At 42.8% G+C, this 15378-nt stretch overlaps 1 long non-coding RNA gene across 1 annotated transcript; it reads left to right on the top strand.

Moving 5' to 3' along the window:
• Positions 1 to 12671: 12671 nt before the first annotated feature.
• On the top strand, positions 12672 to 14457 carry LOC120639188. Its single transcript, XR_005661313.1, has 3 exons — positions 12672 to 12787; positions 12885 to 12973; positions 14338 to 14457. It is a non-coding gene; the product is annotated as an uncharacterized LOC120639188 (long non-coding RNA).
• The last annotated feature ends 921 nt before the right edge of the window (positions 14458 to 15378 follow it).

The raw sequence follows: 15378 nt of genomic DNA, 5'->3' as shown, positions 1-15378 counted from the left end.
GGATTTATCCTACAAGCATTAAATGTTGCATGGATTTCGATTTACCCTAAATATATAATCCTTATGTACTGGATGGTGCTAATTCACCACCCAATCAACTTAGAATATTTGAGGACCTGTAACGGATAATAGGACACCAGAACACCTGAGACACTGAAGGATGAATGAGGCAAGACCGCAAGAGCAATGTTTAGAGTTACCAAAGGAGAAATATACACACAAGATAATTTACCAGATGTAAATCGAAACATTTCTAAGAAGTATGATACACATACATGCATGGAAGAATAGATTCCTGCCAAAATTCCTAGCATATATTGGGGAACATTTCTTACTAGAAGTAGATCCATAAATCCCACAATCCATGACGGCATGACTTAAGGAAAATCGGACATCTAGGAAGCATCAAATTCACAATTAAGGCTATGTTTGGAGGAGCTAAAGTTGAGTGCCAAATTTTAGCACATGTTAGCAGTTAGCATTCATGCACATGCTAAAGTTTTTGAGTCTTGGCTAAAGTTTAGCCCACCCCATTAGCACTCCCGTTTGTGCTAATAAAGTTTTACACTTTCACCTAGGATCCAAATGGGAACTAATACTGTATCAACCTTCACAACATATATATAGGGTAAAATAGTGTATAATATTAACAATTGGGCTTTGAGAATTACCTAAGGAAAAATACACTCGCGCACATAACAGTCCAAGCTGACTCAAACCGAGATAACAGAGAGAATGAGGATGCAACATAAGCCCACAATGAGGAAGATACAAAAAGTTAAACTTAAAACTACTCTGCCGCAAAACCAGCTAGCAAATGGCTTTTGTTTTTGATTGGGTAAAATCCACACGGTGGTCTACTGGTCTCATCACGCACATCACACCATTCCCAGGACTCGAATGATAGCTTCGCATATGTACAGCCCTTTCTGTACTGTGAAACTTATGTAACCTAGCTATTCTTCTACTTTATTGTATTGGCAGTGCTTATCTGCCTTATTTCTTACAGCATACCATGCATCAAACTGAGACAAAGTAGCATAGGGAAGTCAAGTATTATTCATAGCTGAGGAACTAGAGAATCTAGTATGTACTTCCTCCATCCCAAATTCTTACTAGTTGTTTTAGCTTTTCTAGATACATCGATTTTGTCATGCACCTAGACATGATGTATATCTAGATGCATAGCAAAATTAATATATCTAGAGAAGCCAAAATGACTAATAATTTGGGACGGAGGGAGTACTAAGCAGTGAGATTGACTTTAATCTCTTGTGTTTAGGCGCCAACTTCAGCAACATTCAGATTCAGGGCAAGGTGGTGTAGCTCCTTGTGATCTTCAAGTTCAATGCCCACTACTCTTCTCTTGTCATTATCTAATAACAAATCAGACTAAGTTTTGGTTAGATCAGCAGTATATAGTTGTGCTTTAGTATCAATGCTAAGCACTCAATATGGAACATACTTCGGCAAATTTGAACCAGATTGCGCTTGTGTAGTTGTGTGCCACACATACTTATTAGCTATAAAAACAGCTCGTGTGTATCACATAACTCGTCTTCTTAACATTCCAAATGTAGCTTTTCTAAATAATTTACAGGAACTTAGCGATAAGGAGATGAAGCTGTGACTTGAGAGTTAATAACTTACAAAAAACACATACCATATATTTTTTACAAGAAACAATGATATGAAATTATTGACAAGTTGATATACTAATTTCTCAAGTTCATCTAAATCTATGGTTGCAGACTTTATACTAAGTTGCCATTGAGAGAATAAAAGAAAAAAATGGGTGACAAATCTGAGAATGACGAGACAATCTCGAATAGTCACTTAAACCAAAATCCAATTATATACTGGCATAGCACAACCACATGCTAAGTGGTCAATTTGTTTCATAGTAGACATGAACTATCACAAAGTTAAACAGCAACCTCACTGTAGAACAATAAATTATATGCTACATAAACACAAAAGTACAGGCAAAGTACGGGATGAAGACCTTAAACATTGCCGCCAGCTATGGCCACATCACCACCCGGCTTCATCCTCCAAAGCTTCAGTGCTATTAAGGGTATGATGATAAAGCAAGTAACTGATGTGGAACCCACTTGCCCCACAACAACGAGCATTTCACCAACCCTGTTCGTCCGAGATCCTTTTGCAGGTGATAACCCCATCAGCACAAGAGAACCAATGACCCTGACCAGGACAAAAGCAATAGCCGCGACGAATGCACGCACAATTGCTTCACGCAGCATACTCCGTGCTGACGCTCTGGAAGCCTGATGAGCACAAAAAAAAAAATTCAGTTAACACAATCACATAGATTACAGATTCTTACAGCATATGTATCCAGCATAATCCTTTAGTTTTAGATTCTAGTGATGCCGTCAAAATAGAAATCTCTGGGGACTTCTACAACCGAGAATGTTCAATTTTCAAGGTATTATTAGGAAGACGGTCAGGCAATTCTCTCGTCAATGAAAAAAAAAACTTGATGTGGCGTATGTGCAGAAGAGAAAGGCATCTCTCTTCTATGAAATTGAGAATCTGGGCAACTTATTCGTACAAAAAAGGACGAAGCTGTGAAAGAAATTAGATGACAATGAAGCTGGCACACATATACTCTATCTAACTTGAAAGAGATTAAGGAACATATAAGTGGCTAATACCAGAGATGATTTTGTTCTGAAAACAGCAAGGGGATTCTTCTAGATGGTGAGATCTGGCATCAAGTTGGTTAAGCATATGATGAAGACAATCATTATCGGCTTACTACACCATTCACTGTGGATGAAGCCGAGGGGGTGGATTTTGGAGAAAGGAATGAAAACAATACAGCGCTTGTCGGTACCCTGTAGGAGGGGTACCCACTCCTACTGCAGTAAGGCAGGACCAGCATGGTCATCCGCGACTAACACCATAAGAGGTGGAGCAGCCGGGCCCCACGAGTCAGGCCCTTACCTCACCGGGCCTACGGCCTCGGACCCGCTCCCCGCCTGGGGACGGGTCCGGAGACGCCACGTGTCCATGAGGAAGGGAAGCTCCGAGCTGACAGCCGAAGCCTCGGACCCGCAATAAGGGTCCGAGACCTCCCACGTCCGTCCGGACCTCCCACGCGGTAGAACCAACATACCACCCGGGGGGTCCGGAGCTGCCACGTGCCCCGTAGGCGCGGACACAGGTGGAAGGCTCGCCCACCCACCGCATTCAATGCGGGTGGTTCAGAGGTGCTTTGCCACCACGGCACGCGCGACAGCCTTTGTCAGGCCTCGCCGTGGACCGCGTATTACCAAGGTACACAGTGCAGCCGCCTGTGCCGCACCTACGCAGAGCCCCTCTGCTGCATTAATTGGATACGACGGCACGACACTTTTCCATCATGCCGGCTACGCCGCAGGCTACACGGCCCGTTCAGCTACGTGGCAAGCGACGCCGCTAGCTACGCCTGGCGCCGCTCTGACAAGACAGGGCCTGGACATGAAGAACGGGGGATTCCTGGAGCGGGCAAGGAAATCCAGGAGTATGATCTCCTTCGCCTACAACACCATAATGTATGAACAGTATGTTACTATTACTGCATCGGATGGGCCCACCTGTCGGGGACCCAACGGCCATGTACGCACCTCCCTTGAGATATAAAAGGGTAGCGCTCGCTGTACACAACAAGCTCTTCAGAGCATGCACAGACACACGCTGGACTCAGCTCCAAACTCCCTAGTCTTGGGCAATACAACACACAGTGGACGTAGGGTATTACGCACCGGCGGCCCGAACCACTCTAAACCTGCTGTGTTCATCGTATTCTTGAGCGAGATCGAACTAGGGCTAGCTAACCCCCGAGTACTCACCCTCTGGGCTTAGGCGGGTGCATTCCGCCACCCGGCTGTGGTTTGCCACACCACGACAGCGCTAATTCTCTGTTCTAGAGGATAATGTTAATAAGAAACTGGTATCCCGAAGTGGAGTATTCATCAAGTGACAGTGGAGATTGAGCACTGTTTCGGTAATGATGTATGTCTGGGCAACATACCGCTTACTACCTCTCTGCTGGACAGATGTTTAATCTTTCTCTAGCACTAGTGAAAATGCACGTGCCTATGGCACATATTTAAAGAACAATTATATTTAAAAATAATTAGGTTGCATCAAGACTACTAAAAATTAATTTATTTATGAGTATATCATAGCAATCCAATATAAAAATTTGACCCTTCGCATGACAGAGCAAAAATATCACATAGTTAAAAATTAAGAAGGTAAATTAAAATATTTCTTAGACATGCAAACAGACAATTTGGCCTTCACATGGCAGTTTAAACAAATCTCATACTTAAAGCTATTTTAGACAATAATAGACATGTCACAGATCAAAATGGAATAAGTATGTTATTTACAAGTACGTGTACACCATATATTTATTCAGTCAGGGCTTCACACGGGAGGAAGGCGGCTGATGGCAAGAAAGCAGGGCTTCACATGGATAAAATTTTAGAAGCCTAATCAACCGCATGACACAAGGAAAGTAATGTTGACCAAAAATCATGGAAGCAATTTGTTGTCTACAAATAATAAAAAGTAATATGTGGTACCAAAAATTGAGGAAGCAAATTGTCTACAAACAACGGAGAGTAATATGCGGGTACAGGGGTGGGTAGATGAAGTGCTTGGTGTTAAAAAAATTAGAATTTTGGTGGAAATATTTTCCTTCCATATCAATTTCGTGGGTTTGCACCTTCTTTCGTCAAAACTTTGGGCTGGCAAGTGGACCTCCGTGAGAAATATGGCGGGCCTAATCTTAAAGAGAAAATGTTCCGATTCTTTCAACTTTTATAGTATTTTTTAGATTAGATTTTTTTAGATAATGGAAAAAGTTCTTTTATGAGTAGTATTTTTTCAACTTTTATGCGTGTGGTGATGAATACTTCTTACAAATTGGTTTTACAAGGACTACTGGAGATGCAGAAGTGGAAGCATGGAACTCTTCTATCAGAAAAAAATGGCTCATGGGGTCAGCATACAAGAGGATAAAGACATAGTAGGTGTGGATTTAGTACTGATACAGGCTATTCCAAGGCAAATCTCTGTAGCAAAATAGCAAATCTCTGCTCAAACAAGGAACTGATTCGAGAATTAAGGTAACAAAGCTTAATTCTCTACAGAGGCGAGGCATACAAACCTGCCCGAGCCTGATGAGCTCCTCCCTGAACTCCGCGTCGCACACGGCGGCGCGCAGGACCAGAACCATGGCGAAGGGAGTTAGCATCAGGGCCAAGACCGTGGCTCTGACGGTGGTCTCGGCCAGCACGCGGAACACCGGGGACGCCTCGCCGTAGCCCCAGGCCGCGACGGTCACGGCGGCTGCGCCCGCCGCAGCGAACCCGACCCACAGGCTGGCCAGGCCCAGGAGCATCAGCGCCTTCGCCGCGGCGAGGTCGGGGCGCCAGGGCGGCGACGGCGCTGCGGCGACGACGGCGGCGTCCATGGGGACACGGAACCCAAGCCTTCTGCAGGCAGCGTCGTCGTCGTCTCCAAATGGAGGAGGAGCGCTTGGGGCTATGGCAGCGGTGGAGCACTGCGAACGGAATGGGGAACACGACGAGCAGTTATAGGGCCAGGTGCTCGGGCTGCGGGCTAGGACAGTGGATGCCGCATCAGTTTCAGAAAACTTTTGCTGGAGACACGTACGGCCACCTATAATGACTTGTAAACAAGAATGCGCCGTATACACAAGGAAAGAAGATACTACAAGAGTTGCTTGTATTTAATACTTTATTAATGAATGACGCGTCTGTTTTTTTCGGACGGGTCTTCTCTGCCGTTGGCCCTGGTCACTAATATGTGGATTACTGACCCAACTGCAGAGGAACTACTTTTATTTTTTCCTCTCTCCCTCGCCGATCACCCTCGTCTCTATTTTTCGGAACTGAGATCGATCCTCTACAGTTACTGCAGAGGAACAGGTTCATGTTTCTAATAAGATCTACTACCCTCGATTCCATCTTGCATCAGTAAGATTGAGTTTTTTTTATGAGTATTCCGGGATTTGAAGATTTTCAAGTTAGGGGTAGGGATTTTGGTTTCAAGGGTTTAAGATTTTCGAGATTTGGAGGGAGCACGAGATGGGCGCATCGCCAGCTGAGGTGGCACCGTGGCTATAAGTTGCTCAATGGGGAGACCTGACATCTGATGAAGACGGGTTAGTGTGGTAGAAGAGGCGAAATGGCAGATCTGAGAAATCTGAGACACAAGCTGCTAGAGACGGTAGCGAGATAGGTAGAGGTGAGCACACCATGGTTGCTAGCTTTGGTTCTAGAAGGAGAGGTATGTGAGAGATGGCCATGGTTACTAACTTAGTAACTTGGTTCTACAAGGAGAGGGCGCGCGTGTGAGAGAGATCAAGATAGCTGCCATGCATATACCAAATATCGGAACGTATTAACTAGTTATCCTTTGAGTTGCTAACAGTATGAAATTTAACTTTATACAAGATATGAGAGTTGTTAGTGCTTGAGTGGAACCAGAGGTTTCTCCCCTCTAAAAAAATCTGAGCCATTGATCTTTAGAATCCCTCTTTTTCTCTAATGAGGGGTACTTTAGTAATTATATTAGCACCAAATAGATCAGCTTGTCCCTTTGTTTTCCCCATACGCCGGCGCCCGACGCACCCTGCACCCCGCTCTGCTGCATCTCCCGGCCGGCCGCGATCCCCGACGGCGGTGCCGCGCCGCCGTAGGGCTGCGGAGGTCAGACCCTCGCTGCGCTCTCCCTGTTTTTCCCTGAATGCCGGCGCCGAGCACCCCGCCCAGCCCCGCACCCCTCTCTGCTGCGAGTACCAGCTGGCCGCGATCGGTGACGGCAGCGCCGCGGTGCACCGTGCAGCCACCCTACGCCCTGCGGGAGAGATGCAGAGGAGAGACCCTCGCCGCTAATCTCTCATTCGCATCCACGACGGCTTGCTGCGCGGCTCAAAGCAGAGGCTCGTGATCCAGGTTCTCTTGGGCTAGGGTTCGGCGGCGAGGATTCTTCTACCTAGGAGCTCTGCAGCGCAAAGCAATCACTGGGTGGCGCGGAACCCAGTGCCGAGGCAGGGAACCACATACGTTGCATCGGCAAGGGCCATGCCCCGGCGGCGACAGCGGAAGCAACACGACGAGGCTTCAATCTGTATTGATTGTTGAAAGGATAAACGAACAGGGGAATATGAAAAGTACTAAAATACCCTTAAGATGATTTCTATAAGTGGTTCCTGGCCCACAAAATAATAGTTTCTAGCCTATATGTTTAGTTCTTTATAACTGGTTTCTCTCATTTTTAAACCATTAGATCTGGACTCATCAACGGTTCATAAAAACTCCAAGCATTGTAAAAAATTTCACAAGATATTGATATTATTATGTTGAAGTGCATATTATAAAAAAGAACAATTTTTAATTTAATGCTTGTTCGGATAACTCGACATCGCTCTTTCAATATTTTGGATTAAAGTGGAAAATAAACTAATTTATCCACCAATCCCCTCTTAATGCATATGGATTGAACAGGATTTTTCCTCTATCTAAACGAGACATTGTGTAGGACTTAAAAACATATATGTTTTTTTTCCATGGATATGCTCCGTATAACAAATCTTAACACTCATAGTGCCATCTATATATATTGAGCAAGGGATCGGAGATATATCTTCTGGAATATCAAAGTTCACATACCTCTCAGTTATTGTAGTGGCAGAGGACCGAGAAGTGGGAAAGACCCTACAGCTTTAAATTTGCACTAAGAATAATTGAACAAACTCTTTTCTAGCCCGATCGAGAAAAGGTCTCAAACACCGGCTGCCCGGACGCGCCACACGGTGCCCTAGGACAACTGGGCCAAGCATTTTACTGAAAACAACTGCAGTGGTTACGCGTATAACACAGAAGAACCGATAAGGACTGCATTTATTTTAATCCAAATGGCTATGACTTTGGCTGAGAACTGCCATCAGTAATAATCACCAACAGGAACGGGAGCAAGCTGGTAAGCTTTGGTTTGGTCCTGTAATGGCGGAGGCGGAATGGAGAATATCCGAACATCCTTCAGAATCAATGAAGAAAGAAAACTACAGAGTTGCCAGTTGTGAAGTCAAGGTAGTAGCACATGTTAACTGAAGGCAAAGATCAGAAAATTTCAGTACGATATAATTAACATCCAATGAAGCATTCCTATCAGTCGTACTTTTTAGATGGTCTCCTATTAGCATACAACAATAAAAAGGGCACAAATTTATGCTCCTTTTGCTGAGGTCGATGTTCCAGGCTTTCAGCAGCAAAGACAATTATATTAGGTACCTAGAGACAAAGCTAATATATCAAGGGGAAAAACTTGCATTGCAAACCAATATATAAACGATTGGATCAACAATGAGAATTATCAAAGGAAAGTGGTAAGAAATCTTGAACGAACATGTCATTTGTAGTCCAAGCTCACCTCAATAATCTATACAACATAGAAAATAAAGGTTCCACATGATCTCACATAATAATTACTATGCTTCTGCAGAACCAACTGTCAAAAAGCTAGTAGCATGCACATCAGTTAACATAAATACGTGAAACAAGAGGAAAGTGATAAAACTGACTTTAATCAGCATAAATTTCATCCACAAACTTCAGCAACATTCAGGTCCAGGTATTGTAGCTCTCGTCGTGATCATACCTTCACTTCTTGTTTTTATCTGTTAATGAATGAAACAGACTAAGTTTTGGTTAGATCAGCAGCAGTAGTAATTTATCTTCAACACATGCACCCAATATATTAAACAAACTGGGAAGCCACATTCAGTAATAAGCTAGGTATCCCGCTCGCCGAACGGAACGGAACTGAACTTTCTATCCCGCCGAAAGTATAGCTTTGCCAAATAATTTTAATTAGAACTTACAGCTAACGAAATGAACATGTAATAATATCAGAGTTTACAACTAACCACATTCCATTTATATAAGGAACATGTCATGGAAGTATGGAGGGAGAAATAAGAAATTGTAAGATGATGGCTATTTACTATTTTCTATTATTGCAACAATAAACAATTGTCGAGAGAAATAAGAGCAGGAGGGAGAAATCTCTGTACAATGACACAATCTCTGTAAAACAGTTAATCTGTTCTAAAAGTTACTTCTACCAAAATACAGAGGTGTACGGGCATATAGCACCACCACATGCAGATGCGGCTATGTAAAGAATACTCATCATCAGATGCCAGCCCTTCGAAAATTTGAGCATTGTCAATTCACATTGGGGTCAACAGAGAAATTCTCAAAGGCAACAGAGATCTTTAACAGAGGTATTACTAAAATCTTAGTTGAGATGATTTGATTTGATGATCTCTTGGACCATTGCCATTTAACACATAGATTTGCTCAAGTGATCACATATGAATGCTAATGTCTAACAGCACCGAGCATGTTTTGGGAACAACAATTACATTACTACGTGCCAAATTAAATAACAAACTGTTCACTTGGGAACAGTGATTACATTACAATGTTCAAAATTAAACATAATGCTCCCAACAGAAAATATTTTATGGCACACAAAACACAAGTATACTAAGGATGGAATGGATGGAATCCTCACATATATAATGCTGCAAACTGCAGCATCTCTGTGGCCTGGCTTCATCATCTACAGCTTCGCAGCTATACTAGGTAAGATAATTCTTCAGCCTGGCTTCACCGTCAGCTTCATGGTCATATTAGGGGCTGTTTGGGAGGGCTCTGGCTCCTGCGGAAAAGGGTAGAGCCAGAGCTGGAGCAGGCAGAGTTGGTTTTTGTGGCTCCGCCTGCTCCACCTTCTCGCAGACAAAGCTGTTTCTGCAGCTCTCACAGTCTCCGGGGGTGGAGCCGCTCCACCTCCGGAGAGTTTGGTAGAGCTCCAACTGGAGTTGCCATGGGAGCCGGAGCTGGAGCCTGCCAAATTAAAGAGGCCTTAGGTAAGATGATGGAGCAATCAAATTCCATGGAGCTAGCCCCTATCCATAAGCCTCTAAGATTCCTTCACAGGTAACAGCCTCTTGGTCATCACCAGATCACAGTAGTGTGTCACGCAGCATGCACCCTATTGCCACTCTAGAAACTTCATGAGGTCAACAGTTTAAGTGCATTTTCGGCTAGAAAAACACAATTTCAGCGCTGAACCCGGTTGGCTTTAGTCCCGGCAGTTGGCAAACCTGGACTAAAGGCCGGGGCCTTTAGTTCTGGATTCACGGTCCCGGTTGGGACACCGGAGCTACACAGGTTTCCAAAATTACAGGGTTTCCGAAACGGGACTATATATTGACATGTTCTGTGCTATGAGCGCAATCAGATGCAGACCATTTAAGCTAATCATCATGGGCACACGGAATGTAAATTCTAATAGTCCTGAGCTATCAAGTGTTCAGCTAATCGCAGGGACATCGAATCTAAAATCTAGTATTAGTCTAAATGTGTTGGGAAAGTTTTTGTAGAGGCACAATACTCTAGAGCCGATCCGTCTCAATTCTATTTTACTTCAGTATAAGAATGCCACAGCCAAACTCCAGATTGCATATATGGAATACGATGTACCAAATGTATTATTGGTCAACAAAAGCCACTTCGTCAATACATGCTATTGTATATATATATATATATATATATATATATATATATATATATATATATATATATATATATATTAAGAAATCAGCAATTTTATTTGTTATAAACTCTGGATGATCGGTGGCCAAAATGAGCACCTTAGATGTAACATAGCTGATGTATGATTACGTTGACCGGCGTCTTGCCAAAGTCAAGATTGGTATTCAAAATAGAAGCTCCTTTTATTTCAATTGGACGTGAAAGTAGCTAGGAGTTGTCTGTACAGGTTCTCTACTTCATGTGGAATTGATTTCCCAAATAGTTGAGCATGACTGCACAATCAACTTGGACATGATCTAAGATCCGAATATTGCATAGTATCAAAGAGCATTTAAAGACACATAATATTTAAGAAAGCAAATATATATGTTGAAAACCATCCTACAAGCTAGCATGAATGAGGCAAAAGCTCCCTATTATGATTATGATTTTGTGTTGGCAAGATCATAACATCGCTAGCACGATATTGTGTCGAGAGATGCATCGTCTTCTCTGGAATATTGTATTACAGTGATGCGAAAGCTCATTTAAGCCATGTTCCACTCACTTTTCCTGGGTACACATTATTCAAGCAGCATAGAAACCGTTTCAAATTGTCTGAATTCATTGCATGGGGCAATACAAGCGCAAATATAATGTATGATGACAGTAAATTGGTAAATAAGTTTAGCATCAGGAATATGTAACACTGATATCTTTTCCCTTTATAATTAACTTTTTTTGCTCTGCTCTGAAATTCTCATCAGATTCAGTACTTGTAGCTCCTTGCCCATATTTGGGGCATTTTATTCTCTCCTTCTAGCCCTTTTGCCTGTTAGTTGGCCAAAAAGTTATTAGTAAGAAGCTCCGCATGGAGAGATTATATTAATGCAAGATGTTTATCGACACTAATCAATTTATAGATGTCTAAACAAGAATGGGCGCAACTACAAAAGCTGTGTTTTGGTTCTGTAATGGCTGAATACGGAAGCACACGGCTCCATGAACCTTTCCATGAGGTGTTAGACTAATTAACACACATTAAGAAAAAATTCAGGCAGCCCTAGGGTTGCCATAGTTTCCCTCAAAAAAACATTAAGAAAAATATCAGGTGCTACTCAGAAGTACATATTTTGATGGTTATAAGTACAGTAAGTTGTTTAAGGAAATATGAATGAGATGGATCAAACATGAAAAGGGATCTTGATATCAGACTACAATACGTGCTCAAATGAACTTCCAACAAAATGCAATGGAACAGCATTCAAGTGGATAACTAGCCATAGTACTAAAAGTAAGTACTGCTTAATTAAGCACAATGTTAATTTAATTAAACATCTACTTGAATTTATTTCCATTTGTTCATTAACGCAGGTACAAGGTACAAAGAGCATGGAGCTAAACATAATAAGTAGACACAATGAAAAGATGAATTTCACTTAACAAAAATGGCCCAACTGCCTAAGAGCGCATCCAGCATTTCCAAATTTAGGCATATATCCTTAGGTTCAGAGGAGATATCCTCAATGGTAAAATTTTCTGAGGATGAAGGTGTTTATTAACAATTTTCTACTAGCAGTTCATTATCTTACTACAGCTTCGGTACAAAGATGAAGGTGAGCGAAGTCCAACTGCACAAGCACAGAGTTTCAGTTTTGAGCTACAGATGTTTGAGCACTTACATGACCATTTGGTTAGGTAGCATTAAGGCATCTGAATTCAATGGCCACTTGGTCCACATCTCAAAAATTTGGTGGCAACTCTGAACTGGATGACTAATCATTCAACCTTTTGAGCTAGTTTGGAAGCCCACTTCCCGGCGGGGATCCCCGTCGTTTCCCCGGGCCGACAGCCCACCCGGAAATTTTCCGCGCGGAGTCCAGCATGCATATTTGGAAACCCGCTGCACGGGGGTTTGCGGCCCGAGTGAGCCCAGTATCCCCGCGGAATCGCGCCCGGCCTGCACACTCCGGGGAGAAGTCCCCGTCCCGCGGAGTCGCTTCTCTCGACCCGCGCTCGACCTGACTCCGCGAGGTCTAGCGGAGGAGCGCCGCCGCCGCCGCCTGATCTCCTCCAACGACCTCGCCATGGCAGCGTCTCCTCCGCCGGCGTCTCTACAGCGACCTCCTTGTTCGCATCAGGTGGTTCCCCCTCCCCTCCCCTCCCCTCCCCTCACCACGCATCTCCCTGCCCGTGCTAGGGTTTCTGCTCTCCTCTCCTCACAACTTTTTCTTGTAGATCCTGTTGAAGCAGAGCAAGACCCGGACGTGGTGCAGTAAGCGTGCGCTTCCTCTTTCTAGCCCTTCTAGGTTGGCCACTTGTTCCAGGTAAAGTTCAATCGAACTCTATCTTGGCTCCAAATCCATGCCTGTACTCCCGAACTAGTCATTAGCTCCCTGGCTAGGTGCTTGGGGGCTCGGATGGATTTCTCCCATGGACCTTGCCTCGTTGGGAGGCAAAACAAGGAAATCCATAGCCACCCTATTCTCCATGAGCCATAGAAATAATCTGAATTTGCCCCCTGCGCATGTTTCTTCATCTCTTATTTTGCCGTGTTAGATGGATTGCCAGATCCAGCAGTCTTGACAGTAGGTTGTTGCTGATATAATCTGAATTTGGACTACCCATTAAGCCTTAGGCGACATGCAGAGCTTCTGTGATTATTTCAGATTAGCTTTCTACTTCTAGTCATATGTTCTTTAGATTGTATTACAATGCATCGAGTAGCTTTGGGTATTGAAATCTTGATTTAGCTTTTGATAATTGATAATGCATATTGTGCTTATTAACACGAAATTAGCATGCTAAACTGTTGGATGCAATCTCTGTGTTAGTAGTGTTCAATACTTCAATGTCAGAATCTTTTTGTTTCAAATAGCACAGTCTATTAGTCATCCCTTGTTTGGCAGTCAGCTTTGCATGTTTCAATTTGGTTCCCGTAGCCAGAAACTAGCTGTTATAGAGGTGCTAGTGCCATCAAATGCCTACGCAACACAAACCACCGTAGTTTAATTGTCATATCATATTTAAGTTCACACTTGATAGTACAGTTTGAATTATCATACAAATATCATATTTTTTAGGGACTTGCTGTCTTATACCATGTTAGTAAATATTTTACTAAGTAATATTATCTATATACTAGATCATGGACTCTTGGGATGAGGAAGTTAATTGATTCATGTTAGAAGAAGAAGAAGAGGATGATGAATTATTTTTTGTTCTGGTCCCCACACTTCAATTGGGCATGTATGATGAGAAAGAGCTAGAGCACACCTCAGTTTGGGCATATTCAGTTCAGTTTAATTAAGTTTAGTATTTATGAAGACCAAAAGTCCTATGTATCTTTGAATATGCTTGGTGCACTTAGTTAAAACTTGTATGATCAAATTTGACTAGAAAAATAAGTATAGTTACAGAAGATGGATAGCTAAACTGAGCCATGTGTCAATTTGTGTTACCTGCAGAGTGCTTAGGGGAAGTGCGAGATATGAAAACTGAAGATACATATATGTCCTTTTCAGCTATAAAATGCACTGTCATTGATTGCAGAAATAGATGCATAATAGGTGTTTGTGTGTTTCCCTGAAATTGACAAACACCTATTATCATCTGTATTTTAGTAGTCAAACACCTTTCAACTTCTGATCCACAGATCAAATGCCATTTTTTTGATGTCTTGCATTATCAGTTTGCAGAATTACCTTTGGAACACCTGGAGAAGGACAATGCAGTGGCAAGGCCTACGGAAGCATGTCAAACGGAGTTTCATCATTTGTTTTGAAGAAACCTCTATTCCATTTTATTCATCACGTGATTTTTCTTTGGTTTTCGTGGAAAAAACTACTACATAGCTAATAACTATCTCCATGGTCTGTAATTCATTATTTGGTCAAAATAGTTTGTAATATAGGATTTGTTTTGTGTGAATCATTTTGGCCATGTCTCATCGTGACTATATTGGTGCTAGTCGAGATGGATTAAGCTTATATGGAATAGCATATGCTTGTTACCTCAATTACCATACAGTAACTATTCTATTATTTTGGATGATATCTTTATAATATATAGATTAAGCTTACATGGATTAGTATAACATCTGACACTTTGTATTTTGTATTCGTTTATCTCCAAATAAAATATTGCTTACGTGGACTAGTAAAACCATAATGCCTATTGCTTCTCTATTGCAATACACCAATGAATACAAAGCATGCAAGTGCCAACGGACAGGGAATTTAAGCAGCTTCCAAACGGCAGCAGGGTAATCTCCCCTGCAGGGGGTATCGTCCCTGTGGATGGAGGGGGATTTGCGTCGTCCAGGGAAATTCCCATGAGGGGCTATCTTCCCTAGGTTAATTAACACCCGCTGCCAAACTAGCCCATATATAGTCCATGTCACAAAAGTCACTGAAGTCTGAAGACAAATGACTCACTTAACCAGCATTTCTACCAATGGTCTAAGAATGCGCAAAAGATCAACTGCAGCAGTGCATAATCAGAGGGGGGGGGGGGGGGGTCGTCGCGCAGATATATATACCTCAAATTGTCAGATGTGGCTGATGTGGTGCCATAACACCAACATCCTCCCCCACACAAACAGTGCCAGAGAGGGAAGGACGACGAAGCAACTCAGCGCCAAAAGGCTCGACACCCCAACATCAATGATCACTGAGCCATTTCTATCCATACGAGATCCCTTGGCGGGCGAGTACGCTTTCAGCAGAAAACC

Source organism: Panicum virgatum, chromosome 6K (assembly GCF_016808335.1).
Source record: "Panicum virgatum strain AP13 chromosome 6K, P.virgatum_v5, whole genome shotgun sequence".
Lineage (NCBI taxonomy): Eukaryota > Viridiplantae > Streptophyta > Magnoliopsida > Poales > Poaceae > Panicum > Panicum virgatum.
The sequence above is the reverse complement of the archived record's forward strand: the minus strand, read 5'-3'. Positions and strand labels throughout refer to the sequence as shown.